The sequence below is a fragment of the Bos javanicus genome, chromosome 23 (assembly GCF_032452875.1).
Source record: "Bos javanicus breed banteng chromosome 23, ARS-OSU_banteng_1.0, whole genome shotgun sequence".
Classification (NCBI taxonomy): Eukaryota; Metazoa; Chordata; class Mammalia; order Artiodactyla; family Bovidae; genus Bos; species Bos javanicus.
The window spans coordinates 36,643,133-36,670,741 of NC_083890.1; the positions used below are offsets into that span (position 1 = coordinate 36,643,133).

The window sequence follows — 27,609 nt, forward strand, 5'->3', positions numbered from 1 at the left end:
CGACTCGGTGGACGTGAGTTTGATTGAACTCTGGAAGTTGGTGATGGACAAGGAGGCCTGGCGTGCTGCAATTCATGGGGTCACAAAGCATCGGACAGGACTGAGCGATTGAACAGAACTGAACTGAAAAAGCACAGAGGGGCGCTAGTGGTAAAGAACTGTCCTGCATTATAATGCAGGAGCTGTAAGAGTAGCAGATTGGATTACTGGGTCAGGAAGATCCCCTGAAGGAGAGCACGGTAACCCACTCCAGAATTCTTGCCTGGAGAATTCCATGGACAGAGGAGCTTGGCGGGCTATAGTCCATGGGGTCGCAAAGAGTCGGACACGACTGAAGTGACTTAGCATGCTGTACAAAGCATAGACAATCAGTTACATCTTATTTCAGTTGAATTCAACACCTCTCTTCTGGTTCTCTTTAGAAAGATCAAGGTGAAGCCAAAATGTTCCACTCTGCTCTCTACTCCTCATTTAGTGAGCATCCCATGAGTCAATACAAAAATTTAAAATCTCCAAAAACACAAAGGCCCTAATTATGACCACAGAGTACTAAAGAATTTAATCAGTTAATGTTTCAAGATCTACCCATCAAACATGGACAGCTCACAATCAATGTAAGAAGTTATTTTGTAAATTGGATTTTTCCCCCTTGAATTTAAGATCTAGAAACCTGCCTTGCTTGACTTCCCTGGAAAATTTCCAGATCTCCACTTCAGTTTCAACTTTGTGGATCAGGTTTTGTTTCTTGAAGACAATAGTGAATGGTTTTGCTACTGGCCATTAAATCTGCTTTGAAGAGCAGCTTAGGTATTCTTTGCAAAGAGGCTGCTGATATTTCCATCATGTTAATTTTCCATTTTTCTTCTTCTCCATTTTAAATCCCCTCTCCCTCGGTGGTATGCCTAAGTGCTCAGGTAATATACATACAAATGCTTCCACAGACAGATGGGTAAGTACCATCTCAAGGCGTCCATACTTCTTAGTGAAAAAAGTACCCAAAACAGAGTGCAGTAATTCCATCCCCTAAGGTGCTGTAATAATCCCTGAAGGGGGTAGTTTGCAACTAACACTATAGTACAATGGATGTATAAATTAAGGCTACCAATAATGCTTGACAATACAATGAAGAAAGCATTCTAGTATCCTCATTCCTAATACACACCCTATATAGAACTGGTAAACTCACTCTAACACCAGTAGCAAAATAATGTTTGTTAAACCGTTTTTTACAAAGTCAATGCTATGTTCTCATTTTTTAAAATATCTGATTTTCATGTAACCAAACATACTCCAGGAGTGTGAACCTCCCAACAGATTTTCTGAAGCTGGGGGTCTTATCAGCTTTGCGGGTTAGTCTGCAGGGACAGGATACCTGAAAGCTTCTTAATCAGTAACATTTAAGACATCTTTACTAACGTGCTGATCACAATAGGATAGCTCCTATTTCGTTCTGGTATATTACTCTCATCCCCATTTTATAGCTGAGGAAATGAAGGCTTTAAGAGAGAGGTTAAATAATTTGCCTGAGGTCACATTGCCAGTAAATGACAGAAGAGGGATTTGAACCTGGGAACTCTGACTCTAGAGCCCAGGCATTTATCTCCTCTACAGTATCATCCTGGCAGTGGACCTAGGGTCCACGATTTTAAAGGAAAGGAAAAACAGCTCACCTGCATGTTATTCACCTTAGGAAAACATATCTAAGGCCAGACTAACATGGATCCAAGATAGGAAGTTTGGGCTAGAGAAAGGCCTTGAAGATGTGAACTTGTAGATTACTTTGCCTATGACATTCTTTCTGCACAAAATCCAGAAGCAGGGTTGTGGCAAGGGCCCTCTGAATTATGGGCAGCAGCGAGCGTTCCTGGCTGTCTATCCACCTGGCCACCTGCTTTCAGTTGTTTGGAGACAATGTGTCTCCTGAACTGTGCACGTACCAAGAAATGTCAAGGCCATCAATACGTACATCACATGAACCTGAAGGTCAGTTCAAAAGGGGAGCAGTTATTTATGGGAGTGTTCTAGTCACCCCAGGCAGATGAAAGGAAAGCAAGAACTTGGAATTGTTCCCATTTTTATCTTAACGATCTCTAACATAAGAAGTCTACTGCCAACCTCTAAGACATTCCAAAGTGAAAGGTAAAAATTAGTGTTTTTAACATAAAAATATCATTTGTGGTATTCAACTTTCATGAATCTAATGTCACCTACAATCACAAATCAGAAGATCCCACCACATCAAATAGTGTTTGAAACCTCAATGTGAAGCAGTTCCAAAGAGAGAATATATCTACCTTAGTTTTAGGATGAGTTTGGTTCTAAATGCTGTATTAGGCATGTTTAAAAAACAGGAAAATAAACACAGCCTGTGTCTAGGGCCACTGTGTCTAGGGTGCTGATAAAAACACACCATCTGAACATTACAAACGTCCTGTTCAACTCCTCCTGTATGTATTTGCAACACAAAAATCTCTAGATAAAGTCTTCTCCAAGGCCAGTTCAAAATCTTTTGCCCTAAACACACATAGTTGGGAAAGAAACTATCCATCCAACTCCCATTTGATCACCTCAAAACTGGAATTAAGTTCATATAAATGAAAAAGAAATACTCAAAACAAACAAACAAACAAAACATAGGTAGACAACCCCCCACCATGGCACCCCCACCCCGAAATGTTGACTTGTCATTAACATTCCTAACCCTGGCAAACACCTTGACCTTATAAAAGAACTTGAGTTCTATAATTAGGCGACTTAGTTTCTTTGTCGTAACAACATTAGAAGGTCAAGAAACAAAGAAACAAGAAACATGGAGGAAAGACATAAGCTTTAACCAAGGACCCACATGATTTAACCAGATTGACACACTAAACTTTTTCATGAAAATTTCCTTGAAAAAGTAAAAGAAAATCAAGACTCTGCTGCTTGTAAGAAAGAGGTATGCCCAGAGAGTATCAAAAGTTGTATTCTCCTAGTTGATATCTTCTGAGTTTTATCTTCCTGTTTTGACTAGAGGTCTCTTGATGAAAAGGCCTATGGTGTTATAAATTATCCCATTACTCACTCTCCTTGGCTGTTCCCACTGCAACAGGAAGGGAGTAAATCTCAGAGTCCTGCACTTACACCCCTTAATCATCCACACGCGTGCCCCCCAAAGCAGTATATCACTGTCTGTCACTGCATCACCATGATTCACACTGAAACAGAGCCGAGAAGACTGGTACTCAGAAATGCCAAACCCAAGAAAGGTATCTTAATACATCACAAATAATAATACTCAGGCACACCAGTGCTATTTCTTCTCAAAGAGGTATCACATCAGGAAATATATCATTCTAATTAAGAGTCATCAGCCGTGTTATAGGCAAATTTTTATAGAGCGAAGCTTTCCAAACAGAACATTTCAGGACTCCGTACCCTTTCTAAACTCTATTAAAACCAAGCATCCTTAGCATGTTAACCCACACGATCTTGACTTCAATTAGCAGAATTGGTCCTATGGTTAAGCTGACTTTCCTCTCCTAAATTTCACAGGGCAGAAATATGACCAATCATATGTTTTAAGATGCCACCTAATTATATAAAAGATCTCATTTATTTTTACATAGAAGTGATTAAGAATCAAAATACACTTACTTGACCCTTGAACAATGCAGTTGAAAATACGTGTATTGCTTTCCCTGGGTATTCAAGGTTCCCTATCCACAGATTCAACCAACTGCAGATCATGTACTACTATAACAGGTACTCACTGAAAAAAATCCATACCTAAGTGAACCCATGCAGCTCAAATGCATGTTGTCCCAGGGTCATCTGTTAAGAATATTTAAGGCTACCCCGTTTTCTAAGAAAATATGTCCATTTGTCTACTACTACATCTTGAGCAGAAGGAAGAAGGGTTTAACAGTTACAAAATCTTTTATTTTGATTACCAAAAAAATGCAAACTGTTGCCAGGCGTATGTGAATTGTGTACGTTTTGGTGGGTTTTCCTACTCCATATACAAGGCCTCGCTTCCATTCTGTCTGTCTTGTTGGGAGAAGGCAGCAACGGAAGTACTGGCTCAATACTTTGAAGCACCTCAGAATTTCTCCAGCTGGAGAAGTAAGTGCGTGATCTCCTTCTTGCCAAGCAAAAGCCAACTGAGCAAGACCAAATGATAGTAAGATCTGCAGGATGTGTTTTCTGACCTCTTTTGTCGAGTCTGCACTGTTCTTATCAGCTGCCCTTCACAGCCGCCAGCGTGTTTCATCAATTTGATATCAGTTGACTAAGAGTGTGATAACAGTACAATGGTTTACCGGCTCCTACATTTGAGATTAATGAGTGGATGTGAATGAGTGCCCTGTCTGCAAGATTTGTTTTGTTTTTTGGTTTTTTTTTTTTTCCCTGTTCGGCTCTCTGACTTTAATTTATTTCATTCAAAAATTTGGAACTAAAGTTCACACTGGGCAAAGAAGAGTATCATGAACTCTTCCAGCAAGAACCAGACCAGGCTAACAGTCTGCTCTTCTGTAACTGCTTCCAGCAAGATGACCTCCTCAAAGCTTAGGCTCTGAAATGGCTGAGAATAGGGATTGTAGGACAAAGAATTGACATTTTTAACAGTGGTGAATATATACATAGGATATAAGTGTTTTTTGTTTTTTTTAAATCATTGTGGTACATTTAAAGAAGAGTAATGTAATGGAAAATAGATTTTTTTTTTAAAAGAATGAATTCAATGCTACCACATTTTTAAGGTTGTTTTATTTATTTTTTTTTTTTATTGATTTTAAAGGGCTTTCTAATAAGATTAGATGCCCTACATTGTAGGGCCAAAAGCTCTTAGACTGCATATAAATGAATTGTGGTCTGCTCCACTTTCAACAAAGGACTCTTATCCAGACTCCATTAACATTACATTCAAACGAAGGTATCTCCTTTGACTTTTTGGTTGTGCTGTGGAAAAACACTAAGGCCTTAGCCTGAATATATGTGCATGCAAAAATACCTTTTCCCCTTATAAGCCTTTATTAATAAATACTGGGCATTCATATTAAACTACATGGTCATGATAAGTTACTAGACAAAAGGAATCCATATTGATGAGCATTCCACCACAAAACACGTGTTTCTGAGGTTACTTCAACCTTACTGGTGCCATATATTAATTTTGCATCACTGATTTTTTTTGCATCACACGTGTTTTGTTTTACCTCCAGCTTTTAAATTGTGCAAAAGGGAAAAAAAATCCATCTTAGTAAACATTCTCTTATCATCAGGTTATTGATAGACCTAAAAAACAAAGCAACATAAACCACAGATGTCGGTGCCTGTCAGATAGAAAGTGTCCAAAGATTACCCACAGCAAACTACCCCTGAATCACATTCCAGGGTCACTTAAATACAAACGCAAGAGAGGCGCCTTTTAGCTAAAAATGTATATGCTGGGCAGCTGCATGTCAGACTTTAAAAACGATCTTCAGAAAATCTCACATGGGTTCCTGCTATCCTAAAACAGCAAATACTGACTTTAAAAAACGTAATACCAGTAAACCGCATGCAAGGTCAGTAAAAGTCTACTTGGCCACCTGAATAACTCTGCCATATTTGGTATCCAAAATTAAAAGGCAGAGGTTTAAAAGCAGTCGTTAAATGCTAGATTTCGACATGAAAACTTAAAACTGGGGCAGGGCATACGCCAAAATAAAGACAACTCATTTAATGGCATTTAGTCAGCTCACTTTGTTAAATACACACTGCTTCGCACAGCCAGCCAAGAGCCAGCACTAACGTTAAGCAGGAATGGCTAATGTCATAATCAGACATGTACACTGAGCCACTACAAATGTTAGGAACAGTCACAAATTGTTAGGCCTGTCTCAAGTAGGCCAAGAGATAACTGAGTATTATTAAAATAGTAAAATATATGACTAGACAAGTATAGCAGGGAGTGCACTCAACAGAACGTCAGTAAATTATATCCTTAAATCCTTCTTGCCTTTAAAACGCACTCCCATCAGACACCCATCCACCCACCACACAGCACACAGCCAGAAAGCAGCACAGAGTCTGCAACCAAAATGACAGCCCAGGAGCCTGTGGGTTTTAGAAATGGTGACTTGAGATTTACGTTTTCTCTGTATAAATAAAGGATCCATGGAAATGTTCTCCTGACACTAAGGAATCACAGAAAAGAAGATTTATAGACCCAGTGGCTTACCCATTTCTTTGATCAAAAGCAGAGGACCAACTAGGTCAGAAGTCCCTTCTACCTGCCAATGGATTATTTACAGGGAAGTATGAAGCTGGTTTTATTGACTGACCAGAAAATGTTGCCCTTATCAAGTACTGAATAATGAAGTGCAGACACTCAATTTTGATTAGACAGCAACAATTGGCCAAAGCATAAAAGTATCTTTCAAACATCATTTTAAATAGGAGGTCTGTAGGAAGAAGAAGAAAACTGTACAGATACAAAAAGCATCAGTGCTATGGAAGAGCAGAGAAGGCACTAATTTCTCCCTTTATCCTGGGTTTAACACTTAGGTGCATTTAGGCTCAGACTGCAAAATGAGTACAAGCCACAAGCCTGAGTTTTGTATTCCAGTGACCAATACGAATAGGGCTTCCTAGCTGAAGAGAATGTCATCTGAACATTATTATGGCTTTCTGATGATTACTTTCTATCAATCTCCAACATAAAAAATTTAAGCCCACCATTGTTGTTGGTAATGACTCAAGCATTGCACAGGGAAGCTAATACATCTCCGTGTCTTTATCTGGTTGGATAACAAGAAGCTCTTGGAGCTGAGAAGTTCAAAGAGGCAGCTTGTTATCCCAGAGCCCTAAGTCTATACATCTTACAGCTGACATTTCCCAACCTGGGGCAATAACAGATGAGAACACAACGAGGGGCATTTCTGTTCTTAAGGACAGAACTGGCAGCTGTTGTTCTCGTTTGGAATACTTGGCTCATGCAAACTTGTTTATGCATTTGGTGTTCATGTAATTTGTCAATTTGCTAGGCTTGACACCAGTATGATGGCTGAACATTTGCTGCTGTTGTCCATTTGTTGACCCACACAAATTCGAGGACTAATGCCACATAAAAAGGACCTGACCAGCTGCGGAGAGACAAAGTACTCGATGAAAGAGAACAAACGGAGTCTTGTCCTGATTTTTCTCTGGCAAAACTCAAGAAGGAACCATCATTTTCTAATCATTCTCATCACCCTTTCATTTACCCTTTCTTCTTACAAAAATTAGATGTATTCCTAGCATATTTCTCTAAATGGCCTCAACCACTGCTAAAAAAAGAAAAATCTTATAGGTAAAATCACTTTAGTATTTAGCTCCAAATGAACACCAGCTAAATAAACTCCTGACCTGAGAATACAAACACACAGCCAGTCTCACTCATCCCTGTAAATCACTGGGCTAAGCCTTGCTTACTAGTGAGAAGCACATTTGGGGGGGTTTTAGTTTTGTTTCTTCACCTTCTCTTATCCCAAGAAAGAGACAAACCATACATCTATTGACTCATGAAGAAAATTTTTTTAGATGAGACCAATGTTGGTTTTTTCCAGAGCCAGTATTTCATAAAAATCTCTAACACTGAATAATAGGGAACTACATCTTAAAAAAAACTATTTGCACAACACTAAATGTATTTTAGTATGTGCAGAGCCACACGTTTGGCTCACTAAACATACACACACAAAATTTCAGAAGTACCAAGAGGCCCTGCTCTTCCAAAACTCTCTCTTCTTGGGCTGCTTATCAGAATACCAAAATCCCTACCATGACTTAAGTGTCTTAGATATCCAATCCCCTTGATAAAATAACTAGTAACCCCTCAGCATAAATTTGCTTCAGAGTGATCTAGTGACCAAGCGCCAAAAAACATAATCAGCTGAACAGTGAAACCACAGTACGACCAGGGAATGCAGGAAAAGCTTTATTGCCGGAGAAAAAAATCTTGTCATTAGGGCGGACTGGGTCTCGGAAGTAGGAGGATTCAGGAAACAGGAAAAGAAAGGCCCAGAAACGCCTATCAGAACAGACGCAATTTTAATCCACTACAAAGTGAAAAATGTCAAGACTTGGCTTTTTGTAGCAGATGGTATCTCAAGATTTATTTTCTCATCAGCAGCACCATTGGTTAGGTAAAACCAACATGTATTAATTGGAGAGGAGAGACCAAAGTCTTGCTCTTCTGTTTTGCTTGGAATCCTGCCTCCCTCTCCCCACTGCCCTGGGCACCTGCCATCCTTTTGTCCACAACTACTGTTACTTCCTCTGTACTCTCACTCTTTCCTCCAGTTCTTTCATAAAATTCTAGGCGTAAGAATTAAAACCCTCTAAGTAAAAGGAGGCACCATCTTTTTAAAAGTCTAGCTACCAAAAAGATTTATACTGAAGAAAATTGTTCATTTGTTTACTCAGAGAACACAGACGCAAGGGTGTGGCGGGAGAGAAAGCCTAGTCTATCGATGTGAAGTCTAGGTTTTATCCCCAGGACCAGTTGTTTCTCATCATTATCATTGTAGAAAAATCACTTCTATTAAGTTGCAGACCAACATTTCAAACCTTACCAAAACAGTAAAACATTCACTTTTTGAGTGGGATGATAATTAAAACTATAGAAAGATTCGGCTGAGCATCCTTTCAACCAGACCTTGATCACAGAGCAGGTCCAAATAGTACCTGACCTCTGGATATTAGAATTATAAAACCCTGGGCAACAGGTCAGCAGATTCCTGCCCAATGTCAAATGCGAAGTCTAAGTCATTACATGAAGTCTATGCTTCTGTGTCCAGTGGTCAGGCAAGATCTCCTAAGAGAAGTTCCTAATTCTCACAAAGCAGTGAGCCCCGTTTCCTCTGAGAACACGACTAAGGCTTCAGTTTTGAAGGCTGAAAAAGTTTTGGAGGTTGGCTGCACAACGATGCAATATACCTAACGTTTTTGAACTGTATACCCAGACATGGTTAACACAATAAATTTTATGTGTTTGCTATGACTGAAAATAAAAAGAAACGTATCTATCCCATAATCTGGAAGTAACTGCTCTCTCTTCTAAATTACTATTGCATTTTCACTGTATCTCTCTTAAGATATTGATCTAATAGAAATTTACTCAGTATAATGGTGCTAACTCATTTGATTCCTTAAGTAGTAGCTACTAGTATCAGTCCTTTCACAGACAAGGAAATTAAGGCCCAAAGTGATTAAATAAACTTGTCCAAGATCATAATGACAAACTGATGCCACTGATAGCATCTAATTCATGTAGCACCTCCTTTACCTCTTACACACCCTCCTCTTTCAAAAGAATCTTACAAGCTGCAGGCTCTCCTAACTTCTCTCATCGACCTTCTGCAAGCTGGCTGCCCCCACACCATGCCCACTCCACAGCTCTCCCAAAGGTCACCTATTGCCTCCACATCTCTGCCACTTAGCTTTGGAAGCTTATCTCACTTAGGTTCTGTGTACAAAGGGCTGTGTCTGCCCCACCCTCTTCCTACTGGAAATTCTCTCTTCCCCGAGGTTTCTGGACACCATCTTTTCCTGGTCATCCGCCTCTTCATCTGACCAGTCCTTCCTTATCGTGTTCTTAACAGATTTTCTTTCCCAGTTTCCATCAAACAATGGCTAATGGGTGACAAAATGAGTAGTTAAGATTTACTCTAAACTGATTTAACACATCCACAGGCTTCTCTTGAGACTTGTGTAATAGGTTCCATGGCTCCAGGATGCGAGTCTTCTGGAGCTGTCTCTTGAAGATGAGGATTGTTCATCACCTACCCCACGCCTCCGAATGTCTGGCACGCTATCTGACACATCATAAACCTTAACAGAGACTTGTACCACGGAATCTTACTATAACTAAATTCTCTCCTCCAAGTCTGCTTTCCTAGCACACAATGTCACTTTTCACTGAGACAAGTTCCCGAACTACCCAACTGTCCCTTTCATTCCAAGGACAGTTAAGGGCGCAACATGGGCTCCAGACTACAGCTAACGCAGAGGCAGGATATCCTCGTTGTCTTTATTGGGTGGTTCTCAGCCCTGCCAAGTCTGTCTTGGAGCATCCCAAGCTATTGTGTAGGAACTTCCACTGCATGCTGCCATGTCCAACTGCTGGTGTCCCACCTGCCATTGCAGAGGGTCTCACCCCACTATCACAGCATTAAATGAGATCAGGACATTTAAGTGATTTCCCTGCATTTCCTAATCCAATTAATTGAGTGAAATACTTGAACCTCTAATAAGAAAATTAGAGGACGCTCAAAAGGTGTGTGCAGCATTGACATATATACATTACCGTGTGTAAAACAGCTACTGGGAAGATGATCTATAGCACAGGGAGCTCTGCTCAGTGTTCTTGATGACTAGAGGGGTGGGGTGGTGGGGGGTAGGAGGGAGGTCCAAGAAGGAAAGGATACACACACAGATAGAGCAGATCCACTGTGCAGAAAGTAACACATTGTAAAGAAATTATATTCCAGTAAGAAGAACAAAAACACGTGTGGATATCCAAGTCAGTTCAGTTTAAGTGAAGAGTAAAATAAGGTGATATATAGATAAAATTCGTCATAAGATCCGACAGGAAATTACACAACGGCAGAGTTCTGTTCTCTGTTACCCTTCCTTTAAGTCTTTGTTTTACCCACCAGCCTCCATAAACGGTTTCCATTTCATCCTTTTTTGAATAGTACATTCTAAAGTCTACTTCTGATCTGACCTCACAGATGTTTTCCTATTAGTCCTATGCTCAGCATAATGGAATGTTAATAGGCTGTTATGATTTACTCTACAAAAATCAATGTGTAGATGCTGCTGGGTAAATAAGCTACTTTGGTGGGTATGCCTATCCATACGGCATTAGGTACCATTTGAAAAGTGACTGCCTCAAGGGATGAAAATCCATCCCAGGGAATTCAGAGCATTCTTGAATTGATATGTATGTGTGTGTGTACACACATGGAGAAAGTTGGAGAAAGTTGTCTTACCTAATTTCACACACCTGAATAACTGTTGAGGTAGTGGCTCAGAGGTAAAGAATCCACCTGCCAATGCAGGAGACACAGGGTCAAGCCTTGGGTCAGGGGAATCCCCTGGAGAAGGACGCGGTAACCCACTCCCGTATTCTTGCCTGGGAATTCCTATGGACAGAGGGGCCTGGAGGGCTACAGTCCATGGGGTCGGAAAGAGTCAGACATGACTTAGCGACTAAATAACAACAATCTATCCTTACTAGTCTGCCATACGGACAACATCCAAAATAGGGCAATATTAAGATAAAAATTCAATAGCAGATGATGACCACTAAATTGTAAATTTTGGAAGGCAGTCGTCTGGTACAAGAGAATTAATTTTTTAAGTCTAGAAAAAAAGGCCTAACATATAACCAAAACCAGGAAGTATATTACAATACAATATTCAAGATAAAAATGGTAGTTTTTATCGAAAATTTTTGAATTCTATGTTTCAACCTATGAAAAGTCATTCTTTGATAATTGTGATGGGACACGAAGTTGACCCATGAAAGTATTGATTTGAAAGACTGAGCAGATTTTTTTTTAAAAGAGATCACAATACTTTGAAAGATGGGGAAAGAAAGGCCTTTCTAGACTTCTGAGTGTTACAGAAAACATTCTCCTACCAATTGTCTTGAAATATGTGTATACTCAGAGTTAAAGCTTTTTTCAACTTTTTTTTTTTTTAAATAGAACACATGTAAAGCGATCATTACCAAGCCCAAAGGCTCTATTCTCAGGAACAATAGTGTCTGAAGCTCAAATATCTCAAATATCCACCCAGAGAAACAAGCATTATTAAGAGGAGAGTGAGATGTGTGAGGAGCTGGCCTATGGTAGCCCTGGAGAAAGTATTTTTAATCAGTGTCTTACTTTAGGATAGCTAACTACTGAGTAATAAAACAACACACCAATTTTTATTCAGTTTTATTATTTAAAATTCTCTACAGACAATGAACCCCTTGATTACCTACACAGGATGCTGAGCATGCCCACTGGGCCCCGACTCTTATACACACTACGTGGAATGTAATTATCATCACCACCTCCATGAAGCCTTCCCCAGCTCCTCTCTCGGAGCACAGGTTACAAACTGTGATTTTCTGTTTATTTTTCTTCCTACCTGGTAGATGATGAGGTTGTGGACCCTGGATTTACTTTCCCAATATTTCCAATGCCTTGCAGAGTACCTCCAACACAACCAGCCTTCCACAGTCTCAGTAATTTAAGGAAAATCCACTGAGTATTGTTATTGAAGAGGTTCTTCCCTAGGTGCCGGGTCCCAGCAGTGAACCAAACATAGGAAAAGGCCAGTTTCCATTGAGCTTACGTTCAAGTGATGTTGGAATGGTCCTGTTGGAACGCTGGAGAGACAACCGTATTTCTTCTTGATGGCTTGGAAATTTACTCACTGAAATAAAAAGAAACATGAATTTGGCCTGTTTTTACATCATTCTTTACCACTGTGAAGGCCCAAACCTGATTGCAAGTGAAATTTAGAGGCCTGGAATATCATTGTGTGCATGCTAAGTTGCTTCGGTCGTATCCAACTCTTTGCAAACCAGTGCCCACCAGGCTCCTCTGTCCATGGCCAGAATACTGGAGTGGGTTGCTGTGCCCTCCTCAGGAGATCTTCCTCAACCAGGGATCAAACCTGTGTCTCTTGTCTCCTGCATTGGCAGATAGGTTCTTTACCACTAATGCCACCCGGGAAGTGCACAGTCAGATATTAAACCTTCTAGAATTTACTAAGTAAGCTATTATTATCTCACTCATTTCTAGATCACTGAAGATGTTTTCAACTTACTGAGTATATATAGGGTGCATACATGTTCAGTCGCTAAATTGTGTCTGACTCTTTGCAACCCCATAGAATATAGCCACCATGCTCCTCTGGTCATGGAATTTTCCAGGAAAGAATATTGGAGTGGGTTGCCATTTCATCCTCCAGGAGATCTTCACAAACCAGGGATCAAACTCACATCTCCTGTGTCTCCCACATTGACAGGCGGATTCTTTTAACACTGAAGCCCATATATGTGGGTCACACACAGTAAACCTCAACTGTAAGCTCCTAGAACACCAGGATTGTATCCTATTCCCTATTTATCCCCAGCCCTCAACAGACCTGACGAGTAGCAAAGCACTCAGCAAATATTGAATGTATGGCAATATGACTACGCTAGCCACTGTGAAAACTGGTTGAAGAGCTTTGCTTATGTTTTTCTGCTTTTTCTTCCCTGTCTCCTATTAATTACATTTTGAGCCACTTAAAGGCAGAGATGCTCTGTCTTCCTGTATAAATCATGTACAGAACCCCAGATGGTGTCACGCTCATGTGGCATGTGTGTTGCATCAATATTTGTTCATTGATTTGTTGCTCAAATACCACTACTGAGTCGTGTTTGCCTGGCAAATCATGCAACTTTAATAATTAGTGTCTGAGGTGGGAAAGTGCCTTTTTATAAAAAAAAAAAAAAAAAAAACAGGGGTGGGTGTGAAGTATTGAGTTTGATACTGGTCTGCTTGGAAGTATGCTGGAAGGAAATGCATTTCAACAGCAAAAAATATATAAATGCATAAAATATTAGGGTAATACCACAGTTGTTTTACACACACACACCCACAAATACACACACACACAGAGGCTTGTTGAGTAATAAATACTTTCAACACCTCTGGAATCTGAAAACTCACTCTGTATATTTGCAATGTAGAAGCATCAACTATTGCTCCAGGAAATGAAGACTCATTGTTATTTCCATAGTCACTATGAGAGTCTTCTGACCAAAAGTACATGCACTCAGTGTGTTATCAGGCTCCCAGAGGTTGAATGAGGTGTTTCAATCAACTCCATTTCTGATTTACTGAAGATTAACCAAAAAGTTGTTTACGGTTCAAGCCATCTGATTGGACAAAAAAAAAAAGTTGGCAGGAGCAGTACAGATGATGGAATTAAATCTCGCCCAATAAAAGGAAGCCTTTCCTGTACTTATCACTGAGATTTTTAGTAATTAAGTTCACTTTTTCATATAACAAAAATAATCTTTGATGATAAAGAATTTTCAAGTGGTGCAAGACTGTGTTTTTGAATTAGAATTTCTAATGCAGTGAACTGTGACGATGCTATTATAGAATACTGGGTCAAAGGTACACAGATCCCAGGATATACCTGGGGAAGGACACCTAAAAAGTTAAAATCCTTGCCATGTCTTACTATCATTCATCTCTCCTAAGAGATGCTCAAAGAGAGCATATGTTGATTAAAGAATTAGAAGTTTTTAGTTCTGGTTACCTGAGGCTTAATTTTATCTTCACTGAGAAAAATAATTCGATATTCTGAGCTCAAGCAGTCAGATCACAGCCAAAGGCAATGATGTTGTTAATGCTTAATTGAAAACTCTTCTGAATTATTAATGATGCTAGCATAATGGCTGCCTTCAGATAAATACATATTTATTTCAATTAAAGCTTGTCCAAGGTAAGATTATACTGCAATGACAAACTAGAATACTTCTTCAGAAGTATTACATTAACATTATTTTATACAATAAACGAAGCCTTAAAACCTAAGGTACATGGAAAGTCTTCTGTAAATCTCATTTACTGGCCAGTGCTGAAGTACTGAAGTTACCTGCCTATCCCATGATGTTTAAAACTCAGATCACTCCCTGGCTAGGAAACATGCCACTCTTCCTAGATTAACTTTACCTCACTTTTTACAATCCAGCTAGAGCCTTTTCCAAAAATTCACCCTGATTCCGGCCCCCAAGAATGGACTGAACACCCACAGCCCGTTCCACACTGTGCTACAAGCAACTATTTATGTTCACATCTACCATTTCTAGACCCTAAGCTCCTTGAGGACAGAAACCATTTCTTACTCACCTTCGAGTTCCAAAACGTAGCAGAGTACCCAGCACATAATATGCAGGAAAAAAGGCTAAACTTAACTCTGATCATTATCTCTTATTTATACACAGGCAACTATGGCCAAATGTCTTATTTTTTAAAAGATATTGACTGGGGCAAAATGAAAATGTATGAACAACAGAATGGAGTTTTAAGACAAAATTTCAACAGATGCCCGGAGTATTTCCAACTGTAAATATTTAAGATACCCTAGTCTCAATGTAACCTGTGTCCCCTTCTAAAGGATAATAAACTTAACAGAAGGACAAAATGCATTATTAACTAGCGCTTATGATTATCTGTTCTTGGAAAGCATCAAAAGCAAAACCCCAGCTTTGGGTGAAAATCAGTCTTTTGGCTATTTCTTATGGAACTAGATAGAAACTGTGGAGGTATACAGAAAATACAGAAATCTTTTGGGGATTCATTTCCCTAAAGTTTGAGTACACTTCCTTCCTATATCATATCCAGAATTAGAATACCAAAAACAGAATTCATGCAAATGCAGGTGTAAAAAGGCATTTCTATCTGAAGTAACATTTTTAATCCAAAGGAAGCTCCACTGCTAATGAAGCTTTACCATTAGTTTTAAGCCTTGCTTTGAAAGTTCTATTGATTTGAGACAGTTACATAATATTTATGGGACTTCCCTGGTGGCTCAGATGGTAAAGAATCTGCCTGCAATGCAGGAGACCCAGGTTAGATCCCCGGGTTGTGAAGATCCCCTGGAGAAGGGAATGGCTGCCCACTCCAATATTCTTGCCTGGAGAATTCCGTGGACAGAGGAGCCTGGTGGGCTACAGTCCATGGAGTCCCAAAGAACCGGACATGACTGAGGGACTAAGACACATAGTATTTATGCCAAAAGTACCAAGAGAAAAAAGGCCGGGGTGGTGGGGGTGGGGCAGGGAGTGAGCAAGAGGAAAGATGAGGCTCTGGTCAAGTCCACGTGTGCCGGCCTGGCCATGCAAGCCTGTGGTTTCTGCCGGGCTCTTCCAGAAGGGCATGTCCTCACAAAGCGTCTATGAGCTCAGGCAGGAGTGGGCGGGCAGGAGCGGTGTCAGAGAGCAGGGCCAGGAGGGTTCTCGTGGAGTCAGCAGACACAGCACAGAGCACAGACACAGCAAAGATTCCACAGGAGAAAACCACCAAGGGCAAATGTGGCCCCAGTTCTGAGAGACCCGGTAGTTAGAGGAAAGGCTTTTTAAAACTCAGTGGAAAAGGCGCACACACAGCAGGCACCAGGGTAATTACCAAAGCCACTGGGCCTGTCTGCCAAGCGGGGCTGATGTGGCCTCGTGACCAGGTTTTATTCTTGGTTTCTGCTGCCCTCTTGTCCCTCGGCTCTTCCTGCTCCCGCTGCTCAATAAACCAGAGATGCTTGTTTCCTGTCCCGCAGACCCTGGGCTCTCTGTCCTCGGGTATGTTTTGGCATCTACTTCAAAAGTTGGAGGAACTTCTTTGCAGCTCATATGGGAAAGAATCTGCCTGCAATGCAGGAGACCTGGGTTCAATCCCTGGGTTGGGAAGATCCTCTGGAGAAGGGCATGGCAACCCACTCCAGTATTCTTGCCTGGAGAATCCATGGACAGAGGAGCCTGGTGGGCAAAAGTTGGAGCATATATGAAATGGACCAGCTTCCAAAATGCTACTTCAGGATAATCTAAAAGAATTTATTTCTACAGATCCAAAGACTACTCTGAATTTTCCTTCCAAATAGACATCAAGCACGACCCTGACACAGTCACCAGGCCATCTTTGTTATTCTAGACAAATACACACGATTGTTCAAATCTGGGGGCGGGGGGTGGGGGGGGCGGGTGTTAGTGGGGGTAGAGTTTGCTTCCAGATCTCTCCTGAATTCCATTTGCTCCCACTTCTCTTGGGTCTCCACACAATCTTATTTACTCCTGTGGCTTCATTACAGGCTACATGTCAATGACTCCCAAATCTCTCCCTCCACGCCAGACCACTGGGCTCAAATCCTGACCCAGATATCCAAGGACCTAATGGACATTTCAAGTACAAACTGCTTCAAACTGCACTTATCCTCCTCTTGCCAGTGCACTGCATCACCCACCGGCCTCCCCCTCTCACTCGGGAGTCATCCTTGACTTCTCTCTCTTCTTCACCTCGCGTCTCGTCAATAAAGCTACTCTGGCCTGAGCCACGCTCTATTAACCAAGAGGAGCTAGACTTCTGTCAGAGGTGAGCACGCTCTCCCGCTCTCGGAGGACCTCTCTTCCAGGGTCCAGGATGCAACGCAGTATTGCAGTGGGTGTCCACCGGGGGAGCTCAGCCAGAGCCCTTTTCATTCTGAGCCCCCTCGAGGCCACGCCCCTATGTCGCCATTTCAAAAGTTCTAGCTGGCTCTGCACAGGATCCGTTTCCTTACATCTTGGGGGGGGGGTGGGGTGGAAATCCCCTTTAAGAAGCCTCTGTAAACGTGAGAGCTTCACAAAGCAGTTCGCATTTCCCAACAGTCGCATCTCCATGGAAAATTCTTCAAGTATGAAACAACAATGTATTTCATAAAACAAACCCAAAAGGAATCCAATCAGTCAAACTGTAATAAGCCCCAAAGCCTGACCTAACTGGAATAGAAAGTTAAAGTTGTGACAGGAGTTAGGAATGGTGGAAGGCCACTGAGGGACCGAGTGACCCTCTGCCATTGTAGACACTTGCACATCTTCTGTTCAGCATGAGTGTTTTTCAGCCTGTCCCCGACCTGCTGAAATTCAGCTTGGATGTTGGTACCTTGGGAGGCTACACTTCAACACTGGACTATCAATGCAACCCCAAGCAGAATTATTAAAGAGTCCAGTGTCTAATTTGGAAGAGTGGACTTAGTTTCAGATCAGTTCAGCTTTGTGAGGAGAATATTTCAGCCTGTGGCTACATGTCAATAAGGGTCTTTTCCTTGCTATCTCTGGGGAGCAGAGTCACCATTTCTAAGACCAAGCCCACACAAAAAGTGTGCATTATCAAGTGTCAGGGTACCACCGGACAACCCAGACACTGGTGGCAGCTCAAAGGACAGAGTTCATGCGTGCTGCTTTCCATAATGAAATTAATTCTCTTTACCCCTGAGTTAAGTTGATTACTCAAACTCTCAAGACTTCTCCTCCCTCCATCCCAGCCGACTCACGTTTTCCTTAGGCCGACTGACGCTAGGAAAACAAGTATTGCATTATGCCTGACTCCTTGGAATGAGATCAGTTCTCGTTTCAAATTCCCTCTCAGAGCAACCCCGAGGCCACAGACCCTGTTTGAGATCCCAGCTACTCACTGGCGCAGGATGGCCTAAGCTACGGCAAGGAAGCACAACCAAAGTCACAATCAGCAAACACATCCTAACCCTACACTGGCATCTTCACAGGTCTATTCCGAAGCGCTGGGCACGGACAAGACACATCTGTAGCTAGCCCAGTCTTGGCTCCTCCTCCAGAGGCTGCTTGGCCAAGGCGAGGCTGCGGTGCAACGTTCAGCAGTGATTTTCTCCAACTGGCACCATCTGTGCCTGCCCTGCCAGACGTGCTGACAGAGCAGGCTGCGTAGACCATTACTAATCTCCCAGGGTCAGCGGGGTCAGGCCTGCAACACGATGCCTATAGATTTCAAAGGCCGGCCTTCCCTCCCTGCCAGCTAATCAATCTATGTTGAAAAGCAAGCACATTTGTATTCTACTTTCTTTTAAATTTCAAAGAAAAATCTCATTTTTAAAGCTCTCAGCTTGAAGACTGCTTGCATGTAATCAGTGTCCTGATTCCAGTTAAATTGTACAAGATCTTCGAGGGATGAGGCTCGCCTGTTGAGTCTTTGCCAAAACCAGGGAAAGAGACCAGGAGGACAGCTCTCCTAGGATCATGAAAAGCTTAAACCAGAGACACAGAGGAAGGACAATGTGGATCAAGATTCAGACACTCCTGCAAACCCCCTATCCCAGGGCTAAGTCTACAAAAGCAGAGTAAGTGCCAGCCAGGAAGTGTAAAGTCAGGCTGTTAATAAAAATGCAGCAAATTCTGCCATGAGGATGTTCCCTACTATCAGCTGCCTTCCAAGGTTCTACTGAACACCTACTATGTGCCAAGAGCTTTATGCTCCTTTGCACCCCTATCACTAAGGAACGGGGATACCCTGTGAGTCTAGAACTCAGCCTCTTACTGGCAAGAAGAGCCCCAGAGCCCCATGAGAACAGGAGCATGGCAATCCTGTCTTGAGTGCCAGGGGTAGCACAGACTTCCTGCAGGAACTAAATGAAGCATGGTGGAGATAAACTCATTAATACAAATCTTTGTGTGTCAAGAACTACTACTGTAATAATTTCTTCATAGCAGATGGTATGTTATTCTAGATCTTCAAGTCCAACGATGACTCAATCTGATAAGAGTCAGCCCCACAAGTAAGACATCATCATGAGCTCCAAAGAAACTAGAACTTTTGTTTACAATAATTAAAGGTTTAAAGAAATCTCAAGATAAGTGACTTCATCTTCTTACTCGTGCTTAGATATCAGTTTCTCCACTTACCAGAGTTTAAGTTGGGCTGAAGGAGTAGGAGGAAGGAGGAATTTGTGGGTTAAAACATCATGAATAATTCCTCTAACCCAGATCACTTTCCTTGTAAAGTGAGCTGGGAGGGTCACACAGCTGACATGGCTGCTTCAGCACTATTTGAGGAGCAGGTCGCATGAGTTCCATGGAGTAGTTTCTTCTTCCAGCTTTCCCAAGCTTCAAGCAACTACAGACTCCGGGCTAAGCTGGCTGCCAACATATCCACTCTTCCCTGCTCACAAGGGTGGCTTTCTAGTGTCTAAAAATAAGTCACACAATCACTTAGATCCCCTTCAACTATTCAATATCAAAGAAACACTGCTGTCTTAACAACAGACCTCTTCTCTGCCTTTAGACTTATCTGGATGTTATAAAACAAACCCAACACACAAAACAATTGGGAACATTTAAGAGGAGATCATGTTTCATATCTATTCTATCTTTGCTAACCCATCCTGAGACCTCCAGTGTACAGAGAAAGATTTCATTCTATTTATAAAATGAATACTTTCACATTCCAGGATGGTTTGCTTCAGTCTCTCAGAAAGATGTGAGATTTTACTAGGCCTAACTTCACACACTGGGCTTTTCACAGAGAGCTTTATGACATCTTTACCCCACGCCTGAGCCCTGTTCTGTTTTAGAGGCTTGACTTGCTCTAAACACCAGTATCTCCTTTTTTAAACAAAGGCTGCCCAACATTCAGCTTCATGTGTCTGATTCTGCTGGAGCAAAAGATAAGGATCTAGACAGAGGCTTTCACAGTGTTTTACCTATAACTTGCCTAAACCACCAACTGACAAACAGGTTCTGCCCAAAGGTACCCAAGGTATCCACACAGCTGCACAGACCTGTACCTCCGACAGTGGTTCCAATACAAAAGCAGCCAGTGGAACGATCAGAAGGCAGGATGCCTAGATAGTACAATGATAAATCCCTGAGGGACCTAAAGATAATCAAGTCAAGCAAGGAGGTGGCAAAGTAATGGCAGGACTATGGCCGTAGATTCTGAACAAACCCAAAATAAAACTACCACATGGCCCAGCATTTCCACTCCCAGGTATAATATCCGAAAGAAACAAAAACACTAATTTGAAAAGACATGTGCACCCCAATGTTTACTGCAGCATTATTTACAATGGCCAAGATATGGAAAGATTCAGTGATGGATGAATGCATAAGGAAGATATGGCAGACATGTATACTTATGCTTGTCTATCCACACACACACACAATGGACTACTACTCAGCCATCAAAAAGAATGAAATTCTGCCATCTGCAAAAGCATCAGTGGACTTGAAGAGTATCATGCTAGGTGAAATAAGTCAAACAGAAAATCAGATGCTGTGTGGTATCACTTGTATGTGAAACCTCAGAAAGTACAACAAACTAGCAACTAACAAAAAAGAAAGACTCACAGATATAGAGCACTAGTGGTGACCAGCAGGGAGAGAGAAGAGGGTAGGAGCAATATAAAGAGAGGGGGCTATATTCTGTAAAAAATAAATAAGATACAAGATTATATTGTACAAGACAGGGAATATAGCCTATATTTTGTAGTAACTATAAATGGAATATAACCTTTAAAAGTTGTGAATCACTATATAATATACCTATAACCCATGTAATCCTGTACATTAACCACACATCAATTAAAAAATATGACCATACAACTCACAAAACAAGACCCACACACCGAAGTTCTAAGTGGAGATGGTAACAGATCCATGTTTCTTAAACAGCCCAATTATCTTCAAAAAGGCAAAATAGATAATGACCAAACTGTATGTTCCACTTTAAGCAACTTACAATCCTAAAAAGTTACCAAAAACATCTTCAATTTTGTCTCCTTGATTTCTAAAGATTTAACCATAATTCATTAGCCTACTACTAAAAGGAAGTATTCGTGGGGTTATTTTTTTAATTCTCTCATCAACTCTATGCTTTAATATTCACATTTAGTAATCAATTTTTATGCTCTGCAAATGCAGAGTTAAAAAATACATGACTACACTTATAAGGGGGAAGAAAAACCCTCATTTCTAAAGATGTACCAGAAGGCCAAAGAGAGATACGGTCCATTTCATCCTCTGCCCTTCCTAACCAATTAGATTTTATCTGATTTATGAAGATTTCAAAGGAAGATTCCTGCTTCATCCTCAAAAACACAATCTGACAAGAAGCCAAATTACAGGAAGTCCCCACTCTACTCCAAGCCTTGACTGGGGCCCTGGGACACTAACAAGATACCATCTCTGCCCTCTCTCATCACTTCAAAACAAATGAAAAGGAACACTTGTAAGTCTTTACCACTGTAGTGTTTAAGAAAGAGTGGCATACACGAGATACCAACCAAACATCCATCTTTCATTCTAGGTTCAGAAAAGTGGGGGAAACGATTTCCAGAGTGAGAGGACAAAGAAATGCTTTGGTTTCTGATATGATGTTGGTGTAATATTAAAAACCAGTTAAGAGTGATCAAAGGAACCTAAATGAAACACTGTGAACAGCCTTCCTTCATGTGTCATCAGCGTTTGCCCAAAGGCTGCCTCCGTGACATATCAAAATGGCTTGCCCCAGGCTTGCTGTGCTTGCTGGAACCAGATTGCAACAACAACCCATGTCTGATCTTGAGAATACCTTTTAAAAAAAAAAAAAAAGTTGCTATGTTTCTTCTCTATATAACCAGTCTTTCTACAATGCTTTTACATCTAATCCCCAAGAATCCTTAATGGAAATAATTTAGGACTACTAATTACCCCAAAGAAACTCTTACTGTCATGCCAGAAATGGATCACAGGAGGGAAAGCAAAGACAACCACAAAAAGATGTGGAAAATTAAAAGGAAAAGGACTTCTCTCTGTCCTGGGGTGTTATATGTGTGTAGAAACAAGAGACTCACTCCAGGAGTTCTGATTTCTAACCCACAATCCAGAAACCACCAAAATACCATTTGGCCAAATCCAAAATGATTCTAAATGGGGCTGACTCACGTGGCTAGCATTGCATTTAATGACAACATCAGCATACACTGTTGTAACACAACATATTTAAGGTGCTGAGGCATAGTCCTTGCCTACAAATATGTTTTAATACTTTTTCCAGATGTCCCATCTATTTTCTCAACCATATGCATAGTTCAATAAACAGGGCAATAAATAAGACTGACTTTTTAAAGAAGGCTCAGGATTATATGCTATTTTTAGACCTTTATTGATTAGTCCACAACTTGCCATCTCTTCCCTTCTACAGTGGAGTCAATAGTATACCTTCTGCTTCATATGATTCTTTTTAATGTCAACTTTTAAATTCACAGAATTGCAGAGTCCTAACATTTCAGAAGTGAGAGCGCCTGGGAACCAACTAGCACATATTTCCTGTCACAAATGAGACTAAAGCTCAAGCAGTTAAGTGACTTACTCAAAGTCACATAGTTGGAAACCAGTCAATCGAGTTTTATAGGCCAAATGGAAATATACAGAAACAAAGCACCTAGACATGCAAAAATTTACCATTTTGGTTATTTTGTGTTTCAATAAATTGTAAATAACCCAAGGTTTATTTGTAAAGATATCTGAATTAATACCTTGTAAAATAAAACTTAAAAAGAAAAAAAAACCTATTGCCATCATTTAATGGTTTGGTTAAACTCTAGTGTTTTTATAACCACCTTTCAAAGCTAAGCACATGTTGAAACTAACTGGACCACCCAAGTCAAAATTTTAGTTATGCTATTTTATGTTTATTTGGTTTGTTTCTAAATGTGTATTTAAGTGGCAAAGTCATAAAGGGAAGAATTAATGATAATCGATACCAGATCTGCAGCCATGAAGCTAGCTCCCCTTGCATTAACAAAATTTAGTGAAGTCAGCCAAGGGGAAAAAATATTCTAAATGAGACAGCTCTGGGTAGTTTCACGCAAGTCCCCAGCTATATGCTGTATGCTGAAAGCAGAATTATCCCAAGACCAAAACATGATCCTCTGAAAGATAGTCACCGAAAGGAAAACATGGGAGACCTAAGCAGTACGAGGAAGTAGCAAGAGAGATTTAATGCTGGGGAAGAATATGCTCTCGGCCCTCCTGTTACCTTCAGATCCATCACAATTCTCGATTCTAAAACGAAGTACAAACTTGAAGAGACTCAGAAACAAAAGATACGTTTACTAACGTGCACGTGGTTCATATTCCTAAGGAATGTTGGTAATTTATTGGGAACTCAGAATATAGCTTTCTCATAGAAACAACATCAAACAGTCATTAGGTTTCCAGACAGACCTACTACAGAAACTTGTTTTTCATTCCATCTATACCTGAGGTGATAACTGCTAGTAATTTATAGAACCCAGGCAGGAAAGCAGACCTACGGCCTAAGGCAGCGGTAAGCAGGAAAGGGGTTTTGTAGGGACCCAGAGGAAGTCTGCTTTTATTTACCTTCTCCTAGTTGTTTCTTAACATCCGGCTACATTAACAGGCAACCAACCACCCGCCAGACCCCCACAACCCTGGTTGGCCTCCACTCCCTCCCTCCTGTCGGCACGGCTCTCTGCTTGCCCCCCCTCCTCTTTAATACCTGCTCTCCAGTAGAAGAAAGAACCAGAGGCAAAAAAACGTGTGGTAATTCCCACCTGCCCCTGCCTCTAACAGGCAGTAAAGCTAAATGAGCGCGCACTACCTGGGACCCAGGGTGCAGGGGAGGAAACGAGCAGCCCCAGAGGCTGAACAGGAAAAGCCGCGGCACCGACACCTGAAGCTAACATGCCTCTGGGCAGCCACACTGGGTGGGTTGTTCTGGTGAAAAGGGCTTTGAGAAGAAATCAGGCCCACTTAGAAAAACAACCAGGAAAGCAAACTCAGTTGGCCCTTTGAAAAGTTAGGAAATAGAACATCTCTTCCCTAGAATGGGTGTCAGGGTATGAAATTAGTATGGACTGGGCTTCCCTGCTGAAAAGTTAAAGTCGCTCAGTCATGTCCGACTCTTTGTGGCCCCTTTGGAATTCTCCAGGCCAGAACACTGAAGTGGGTAGCCTTTCCCTTCTCCAGGGGATCTTCCCAACCCAGGTATCGAACCCAGGTCTCCCGCATTGCAGGCAGATTCTTTACCAGCTGAGCCACAAGGGAAGCCCTCCCTACTGGCTTAGTGGTATAAATATATACCACTCTGAGGGCCATCCTGCCCGTGCAGAAAACACAGGTTCGATCCCAGAGCTGGGAAGATCCCACATGCCGCGGAGCAACTAAGCTGGTGTGCCACAGCTCCCGAGCCTGAGCTTTAGAGCTGGGGAGCTGTGACTACTGAACACACAACCACTGAGGCCTGCACGTCCTAGAGCCTCTGCTCCACAACAAGAACAAGCCACCACAATGAGAAGCCTGTGCTCTGCAACTAGGGAGTAGCCCCGCGCGACTACAGAAAAGCCTGCACAGGAGCGAAGACCCAGCACAGCCAAAAATAAATAATTTTTTTAAAACATTAGTATGAGCTATGATTGAGGTTCACGTAATTCCAGTGAGGGGGCAAAAATCAGTAACTTTCCAGAGCTGCCATTTGCACCCTTAAATCCAGTTAATTATCTCCATGTATTTTGCATCTCAAATTAGAGTAAGAATACCACACAAGGGTGATCCATCACAAATAAAGAACTCCAAACCCAGCAGAACCTGGGGTCTATTTGATTGTTGCTGCTCAGTCGCTCAGTTGTGTCTGACTCTTTGGGACCCCATGGGCTGCAGGATGCCAGGCTTCCCTGTCCTTCTGTTATCTCCCAGAGTTTGCTCAAACTCATGTCCATTGAGTCAATGAAGCCATCTAACCATCTCATCCTCTGTCACCAGTTTCTCAGCCTTCAACGGAGTTCCTGGAGAATTCCATGGCCAGAGGACACTGGTGGGCTACAGTCCATGGCGTCCCAAAGACTCGGACACGACTCAGCACGCACAAGCCTTATCAATAAAATCCACTGCACAAAAGCTGCCAACAAGGTAAGCGATACCATGAAGTTAGCAAGGCAAAGCCATACTCCTAGAGAAGTTCTAACCGGGGAAATCCACAAGGGAATCCTCATCACCAGTGGGCAATCCTCCTCACCCACGGTCTCAGAAGATATCAAACAAGTATTTTTAAAATGGAACTAAGTCCAGCTGAAAACTATGGCCTAGATTTTCAAAACTATATGGAGTCAGAATTACCACCACTCCAAGGGCTCCAATCCGGTTCCGCTTAGGGCTGCGCGCCTTTGCACATGCGCCGCTGGCTCCACCCCCGCAGTCCCCGCCTCCGAGAGGAAATGGCTCCAGACAAGCAGGGTCAGAGGAGAGCATCCCGAGGCTGCAGCAGCAAGAACCACCCTGGGGTGGTGATGCCGTCGTCCCTCGAGGCGCCCAGTTCTCAGACCACAGGAGTTGCCATTTACGACGTGTGGCAGAAACAGGCTGGGAGGGCCAGAGGAACGTGATGAGTTAATTCAGCGGCGGCAGTAAAATTCGCATCGGCACCCGCATGATGTAGTCCTGTGACTCCGGCAAATCTCGAGATAATGAGGGAAGCAGTGTGGCGTGCAGGAAAGGCAGTGGGCTGAATCCGAAGACCTAGATTTTTGTGCCGACTCTGCCGGCTGATCTCAAGGGAAGGGGCAAATCGCGCCCTCTCTGGGACTCAATTTCCTCATCTGTAAAATAAAGAGCAGATGTGCTCTTCTAACTCAGAATTCTAACCCACAAGAAACTGATTTGCCAACACACGTCCTCCCGTGTCTGGCGTCCTCCTGCGTCTAGCGCAAGGAGCCTCCGGGACATTTTGGCCAGCACATTCACAGGCTTGGGATAAGACTGAAGACAGTGGTATGAGAAAGGCACCTGCTGAAGCACTCTTATGACCCCAACAAAATATCTTTCAAAAATATCACACTAGCTTTCTCCTCCTCTGCCTCAGGATCAAGTTCTCTTGGAAGGGTCAAGCACCACCTCACAGCATCCCTACAGATGCCCAGCAGCCACCTCAAATTTCAAATTCCCCCTCAGCTGAGCTAGCCCTCTGGCAGAGGACTTCCAGCCAGATCACTTCATTCTGCCCCGCAAGCCACTTGGACAGCAAGCCACTTAAAATTGAGCGACAGCAAGCCTCTGCGTTTGTGGTGCAGGGACCTGTGTCTTTCCTGAATAGGTTCCCAGTAGCTTGGGGGCAAGGAATAACTCCATCTCCACATTAGGGATGACACTTAACAAGGTGACTCAATGCCTGTGAAGCAGTAAAAAGCAGTCAGCACAGAGCCTGGGGTGGGGCCACTGAGGGGGAACTCTTCCATGGAATCCTTTCATCTGCTGGGTGAAGACAGTTCGGGAACGCCCTCCCCAGGAGAATGCCCCGGTCTTCCCTCCACTCTCGCACATGTCTCATTCTGCCAAAGCCTAGAGGAAACTTCCCACTCAGGAGAGCACAGGTGGGGGGCTCTTTCTTTCCTCTCTCCCCTCACACCTGAGTCGTTCGCATCTTTGTGTAACTCATTCCCACGTATCCACCAGATCAGCAGTCCCCAACCTTTACAGCACCAAGGACCACTTGGATGGAAAACAATTTTTCCATGGACTGGTGCATGGGGCGGCGGGGGCGGTGGTTCAGGGATGATTCAAGCACATCGCTCTTACTGTGCACTTTATTTCTATTATTATTACATCAGCTGCACTTCACCTCGTCAGGTATTAGATCCTGGAGGTTAGGAACCTCTACCCTAGACACAAGACCTGCAGATTATTTTTTTTCCTTCTTCCCAAGCCTTAAATCTGCACAATCTGATTGGAATTAATTCCCTTCAGACTCGAAGGAAATGGGCAGTTGGCAGCCCTAGCAATCAGGGCACAAAGAGATAGACACCCCATAAGAGGGTCCCCAGGCTTTGTCGCAACTCAGAAAATGACCTCAATGGAAAATTGAAGTTGATCTGGAGCAGCACTCGTCCCTCCTGAAGCACTATTACAGCCTGAGTCCGCCCAGGACCATCACCCCTTCGCACCCTCTGTTTCCTAAACCAGAAGCAAATCCCCTCTTCACGTTCAGCAACCTATTATCCTCTCCCTCAGCTTCAAAAGCGAACTGTCCAAGAGCTACATTTTCTCCATGA

At 42.3% G+C, this 27,609-nt stretch overlaps 1 long non-coding RNA gene across 6 annotated transcripts in view; it reads right to left on the reverse strand.

Annotated features, from left to right (window-relative positions):
- Window positions 1–27,609, reverse strand: part of LOC133236618 (uncharacterized) — a 405,417-nt gene that overhangs the window by 208,995 nt on the left and 168,813 nt on the right. For 4 of the 6 annotated variants that reach the window (XR_009732945.1, XR_009732943.1, XR_009732941.1 and 1 more), the window contains one exon: window positions 12,358–12,438. The exons of the other annotated variants lie outside the window; for them this stretch is intronic. This is a non-coding gene — a long non-coding RNA (uncharacterized LOC133236618). The remainder of the gene's footprint in view (window positions 1–12,357; window positions 12,439–27,609) is intronic. 6 annotated transcript variants of the gene reach the window in all.